The sequence below is a fragment of the Pelobates fuscus genome, chromosome 7 (genome assembly GCF_036172605.1).
Source record: "Pelobates fuscus isolate aPelFus1 chromosome 7, aPelFus1.pri, whole genome shotgun sequence".
Taxonomy (NCBI): Eukaryota; Metazoa; Chordata; class Amphibia; order Anura; family Pelobatidae; genus Pelobates; species Pelobates fuscus.
The window spans coordinates 15313009-15318008 of NC_086323.1; the positions used below are offsets into that span (position 1 = coordinate 15313009).

The following is a 5000-nucleotide window of genomic DNA, read 5'->3' on the forward strand; positions in this document are numbered from 1 at the left end:
GGCTCCCTATTTATGATGTCAGCATCTTTGACTGCGGGCAAAGCATGCCTCAGGCTCTGGCATTCTTGACAGCTGCAGGGCTCTGCCGAGAGACCAAGCATGCATTTAGGGGTGTGTCAGCAGTGGGCATGCCTCATTTGAATACCCATGTTGCACTGCAAGCAGATGTGCTCCTCTTCCCTTTGCTGTTAATATGATACAAGCTTAAAAAAAAACAGAGATTTTTTCTTTTTTTACATATTTAGTGGGGTCATTAATATTTATGGCAGATTCTCCAAGTTACAGCTTAATGTAGGGTTGCTCACCATACGTGTAAAAGGCAGGTTCCGCACCTTGCCTGCTGTCAGATGGATGGATTTTATACTCTGGTTTCTCTTCAGATCGAATAAATCTTTCGCCTTTTACTAAAGATTTCCGTGGAGAGGAACGACCACGAATTTCACTCAATTTTTTCAGGCCCAGTTTACACTGGCTGTGCTAAACTTGTACAAAAGTAGAAGAAACGTCTTAAACAGAGATCCAAGAGGTTCTAAGCACCAAGCTGTTGCGAAAAAAAGAAAAAGTTTTGGTTCCCTATTTATGATGTCAGCATCTTTGACTGCGGGCAAAGCATGCCTCAGGCTCTGGCATTCTTGACAGCTGCGGGGCTCTGCCGAGAGACCAAGCATGCATTTAGGGGCGTGTCAGCAGTGGGCATGCCTCATTTGAATACCCATGTTGCACTGCAAGCAGCTGTGCTCCTCTTCCCTTTGCTGTTAATATGATACAAGCTTAAAAAAAAACCCAGATATTTTTTCTTTTTTTACATATTTAGTGGGGTCATTAATATTTATGGCAGATTCTCCAAGTTACAGCTTAATGTAGGGTTGCTCACCATACGTGTAAAAGGCAGGTTCCGCACCTTGCCTGCTGTCAGATGGATGGATTTTATGCTCTGGTTTCTCTTCAGATCGAATAAATCTTTCGCCTTTTACTAAAGATTTCCGTGAGGAGGAACGACCACGAGTTTCACTCAATTTTTTCAGGCCCAGTTTACACTGGCTGTGCTAAACTTGTACAAAAGTAGAAGAAACTTCTTAAACAGAGATCAAAGAGGTTCTAAGCACCAAGCTGTTGCGAAAAAAAGAAAAGTTTTGGATCCCTATTTATGATGTCAGCATCTTTGACTGCGGGCAAAGCATGCCTCAGGCTCTGGCATTCTTGACAGCTGCAGGGCTCTGCCGAGAGACCAAGCATGCATTTAGGGGCGTGTCAGCAGTGGGCATGCCTCATTTGAATACCCATGTTGCACTGCAAGCAGCTGTGCTCCTCTTCCCTTTGCTGTTAATATGATACAAGCTTAAAAAAAAACAGAGATTTTTTCTTTTTTTACATATTTAGTGGGGTCATTAATATTTATGGCAGATTCTCCAAGTTACAGCTTAATGTAGGGTTGCTCACCATACGTGTAAAAGGCAGGTTCCGCACCTTGCCTGCTGTCAGATGGATGGATTTTATACTCTGGTTTCTCTTCAGATCGAATAAATCTTTCGCCTTTTAATAAAGATTTCCGTGGAGAGGAACGACCACGAGTTTCACTCAATTTTTTCAGGCCCAGTTTATACTGGCTGTGCTAAACTTGTACAAAAGTAGAAGAAACGTCTTAAACAGAGATCCAAGAGGTTCTAAGCACCAAGCTGTTGCGAAAAAAAGAAAAAGTTTTGGTTCCCTATTTATGATGTCAGCATCTTTGACTGCGGGCAAAGCATGCCTCAGGCTCTGGCATTCTTGACAGCTGCAGGGCTCTGCCGAGAGACCAAGCATGCATTTAGGGGCGTGTCAGCAGTGGGCATGCCTCATTTGAATACCCATGTTGCACTGCAAGCAGCTGTGCTCCTCTTCCCTTTGCTGTTAACATGATACAAGCTAAAAAAAAAAAAAAAAAAGATATTTTTTTCTTTTTTTACATATTTAGTGGGGTCATTAATATTTATGGCAGATTCTCCAAGTTAAAGCTTAATGTAGGGTTGCTCACCATACGTGTGAAAGGCAGGTTCCACACCTTGCCTGCTGTCAGATGGATGGACTTTATATTCTGGTTTCTCTTCAGATCGAATAAATCTTTCGCCTTTTACTAAAGATTTCCGTGGAGAGGAACGAACACGAGTTTCACTCAATTTTTTCAGGCCCAGTTTACACTGGCTGTGCTAAACTTGTACAAAAGTAGAAGAAACTTCTTAAACAGAGATCCAAGAGGTTCTAAGCACCAAGCTGTTGCGAAAAAAAGAAAAAGTTTTGGTTCCCTATTTATGATGTCAGCATCTTTGACTGCGGGCAAAGCATGCCTCAGGCTCTGGCATTCTTGACAGCTGCAGGGCTCTGCCGAGAGACCAAGCATGCATTTAGGGGCGTGTCAGCAGTGGGCATGCCTCATTTGAATACCCATGTTGCACTGCAAGCAGCTGTGCTCCTCTTCCCTTTGCTGTTAATATGATACAAGCTTAAAAAAAAAACAGATATTTTTTCTTTTTTTACATATTTAGTGGGGTCATTAATATTTATGGCAGATTCTCCAAGTTAAAGCTTAATGTAGGGTTGCTCAACATACGTGTAAAAGGCAGGTTCCGCACCTTGCCTGCTGTCAGATGGATGGATTTTATACTCTGGTTTCTCTTCAGATCGAATAAATCTTTCGCCTTTTACTAAAGATTTCCGTGGAGAGGAACAACCATGCGTTTCACTCAATTTTTTCAGGCCCAGTTTACACTGGCTGTGCTAAACTTGTACAAAAGTAGAAGAAACTTCTTAAACAGAGATCCAAGAGGTTCTAAGCACCAAGCTGTTGCGAAAAAAAGAAAAAGTTGTGGCTCCCTATTTATGATGTCAGCATCTTTGACTGCGGGCAAAGCATGCCTCAGGCTCTGGCATTCTTGACAGCTGCAGGGCTCTGCCGAGAGACCAAGCATGCATTTAGGGGCGTGTCAGCAGTGGGCATGCCTCATTTGAATACCCATGTTGCACTGCAAGCAGCTGTGCTCCTCTTCCCTTTGCTGTTAATATGATACAAGCTTAAAAAAAAAACAGAGATTTTTTCTTTTTTTACATATTTAGTGGGTCATTAATATTTATGGCAGATTCTCCAAGTTACAGCTTAATGTAGGGTTGCTCACCATACGTGTAAAAGGCAGGTTCCGCACCTTGCCTGCTGTCAGATGGATGGATTTTATACTCTGGTTTCTCTTCAGATTGAATAAATCTTTCGCCTTTTACTAAAGATTTCCGTGGAGAGGAACGACCACGAGTTTACACTGGCTGTGCTAAACTTGTACAAAAGTAGAAGAAACGTCTTAAACAGAGATCCAAGAGGTTCTAAGCACCAAGCTGTTGCGAAAAAAAGAAAAAGTTTTGGTTCCCTATTTATGATGTCAGCATCTTTGACTGCGGGCAAAGCATGCCTCAGGCTCTGGCATTCTTGACAGCTGCGGGGCTCTGCCGAGAGACCAAGCATGCATTTAGGGGCGTGTCAGCAGTGGGCATGCCTCATTTGAATACCCATGTTGCACTGCAAGCAGCTGTGCTCCTCTTCCCTTTGCTGTTAACATGATACAAGCTAAAAAAAAAAAAAAAAAGATATTTTTTTCTTTTTTTACATATTTAGTGGGGTCATTAATATTTATGGCAGATTCTCCAAGTTAAAGCTTAATGTAGGGTTGCTCACCATACGTGTGAAAGGCAGGTTCCACACCTTGCCTGCTGTCAGATGGATGGATTTTATACTCTGGTTTCTCTTCAGATCGAATAAATCTTTCGCCTTTTACTAAAGATTTCCGTGGAGAGGAACGACCATGAGTTTCACTCAATTTTTTCAGGCCCAGTTTACACTGGCTGTGCTAAACTTGTACAAAAGTAGAAGAAACTTCTTAAACAGAGATCCAAGAGGTTCTAAGCACCAAGCTGTTGCGAAAAAAAGAAAAAGTTTTGGATCCCTATTTATGATGTCAGCATCTTTGACTGCGGGCAAAGCATGCCTCAGGCTCTGGCATTTTTGACAGCTGCAGGGCTCTGCCGAGAGACCAAGCATGCATTTAGGGGCGTGTCAGCAGTGGGCATGCCTCATTTGAATACCCATGTTGCACTGCAAGCAGCTGTGCTCCTCTTCCCTTTGCTGTTAATATGATACAAGCTTAAAAAAAAAAAAAAGATATTTTTTCTTTTTTTACATATTTAGTGGGGTCATTAATATTTATGGCAGATTCTCCAAGTTACAGCTTAATGTAGGGTTGCTCACCATACGTGTAAAAGGCAGGTTCCGCACCTTGCCTGCTGTCAGATGGATGGATTTTATACTCTGGTTTCTCTTCAGATCGAATAAATCTTTCGCCTTTTACTAAAGATTTCCGCGTAGAGGAACAACCATGAGTTTCACTCAATTTTTTCAGGCCCAGTTTACACTGGCTGTGCTAAACTTGTACAAAAGTAGAAGAAACTTCTTAAACAGAGATCCAAGAGGTTCTAAGCACCAAGCTGTTGTGAAAAAAAGAAAAAGTTTTGGCTCCCTATTTATGATGTCAGCATCTTTGACTGCGGGCAAAGCATGCCTCAGGCTCTGGCATTCTTGACAGCTGCAGGGCTCTGCCGAGAGACCAAGCATGCATTTAGGGGCGTGTCAGCAGTGGGCATGCCTCATTTGAATACCCATGTTGCACTGCAAGCAGCTGTGCTCCTCTTCCCTTTGCTGTTAATATGATACAATCTTAAAAAACCCCCAGATATTTTTTCTTTTTTTACATATTTAGTGGGGTCATTAATTTTTATGGCAGATTCTCCAAGTTACAGTTTAATGTAGGGTTGCTCACCATACGTGTAAAAGGCAGGTTCCGCACCTTGCCTGCTGTCAGATGGATGGACTTTATACTCTGGTTTCTCTTCAGATCGAATAAATCTTTCGCCTTTTACTAAAAATTTCCGTGGAGAGGAACGACCATGAGTTTCACTCAATTTTTTCAGGCCCAGTTTACACT

General features: G+C 42.2%; 9 non-coding genes across 9 annotated transcripts in view; all 9 read left to right on the forward strand.

The window, feature by feature from the left end:
• Positions 1 to 360: 360 nt before the first annotated feature.
• On the forward strand, positions 361 to 474 carry LOC134569787 (U5 spliceosomal RNA). The gene has a single exon (XR_010084453.1). It is a non-coding gene; the product is annotated as a U5 spliceosomal RNA (small nuclear RNA).
• Positions 475 to 929: 455 nt separating this feature from the next.
• Positions 930 to 1043, forward strand: LOC134569709 (U5 spliceosomal RNA). Its single transcript, XR_010084378.1, has one exon. It is a non-coding gene; the product is annotated as a U5 spliceosomal RNA (small nuclear RNA).
• Positions 1044 to 1495: 452 nt separating this feature from the next.
• Positions 1496 to 1609, forward strand: LOC134569799 (U5 spliceosomal RNA). The gene has a single exon (XR_010084465.1). It is a non-coding gene; the product is annotated as a U5 spliceosomal RNA (small nuclear RNA).
• Positions 1610 to 2069: 460 nt separating this feature from the next.
• Positions 2070 to 2183, forward strand: LOC134569648 (U5 spliceosomal RNA). Its single transcript, XR_010084319.1, has one exon. It is a non-coding gene; the product is annotated as a U5 spliceosomal RNA (small nuclear RNA).
• Positions 2184 to 2637: 454 nt separating this feature from the next.
• LOC134569463 (U5 spliceosomal RNA) lies at positions 2638 to 2751 on the forward strand. Its single transcript, XR_010084140.1, has one exon. It is a non-coding gene; the product is annotated as a U5 spliceosomal RNA (small nuclear RNA).
• Positions 2752 to 3204: 453 nt separating this feature from the next.
• Positions 3205 to 3316, forward strand: LOC134569976 (U5 spliceosomal RNA). Its single transcript, XR_010084634.1, has one exon. It is a non-coding gene; the product is annotated as a U5 spliceosomal RNA (small nuclear RNA).
• Positions 3317 to 3752: 436 nt separating this feature from the next.
• Positions 3753 to 3866, forward strand: LOC134570112 (U5 spliceosomal RNA). The gene has a single exon (XR_010084761.1). It is a non-coding gene; the product is annotated as a U5 spliceosomal RNA (small nuclear RNA).
• Positions 3867 to 4322: 456 nt separating this feature from the next.
• On the forward strand, positions 4323 to 4436 carry LOC134569694 (U5 spliceosomal RNA). Its single transcript, XR_010084363.1, has one exon. It is a non-coding gene; the product is annotated as a U5 spliceosomal RNA (small nuclear RNA).
• A 454-nt stretch (positions 4437 to 4890) lies between these two features.
• Positions 4891 to 5000, forward strand: part of LOC134569682 (U5 spliceosomal RNA) — a 114-nt gene continuing 4 nt past the window's right edge. Inside the window, exon 1 of the small nuclear RNA XR_010084351.1 lies at positions 4891 to 5000. This exon is cut by the window's right edge and continues 4 nt beyond it. This is a non-coding gene — a small nuclear RNA (U5 spliceosomal RNA).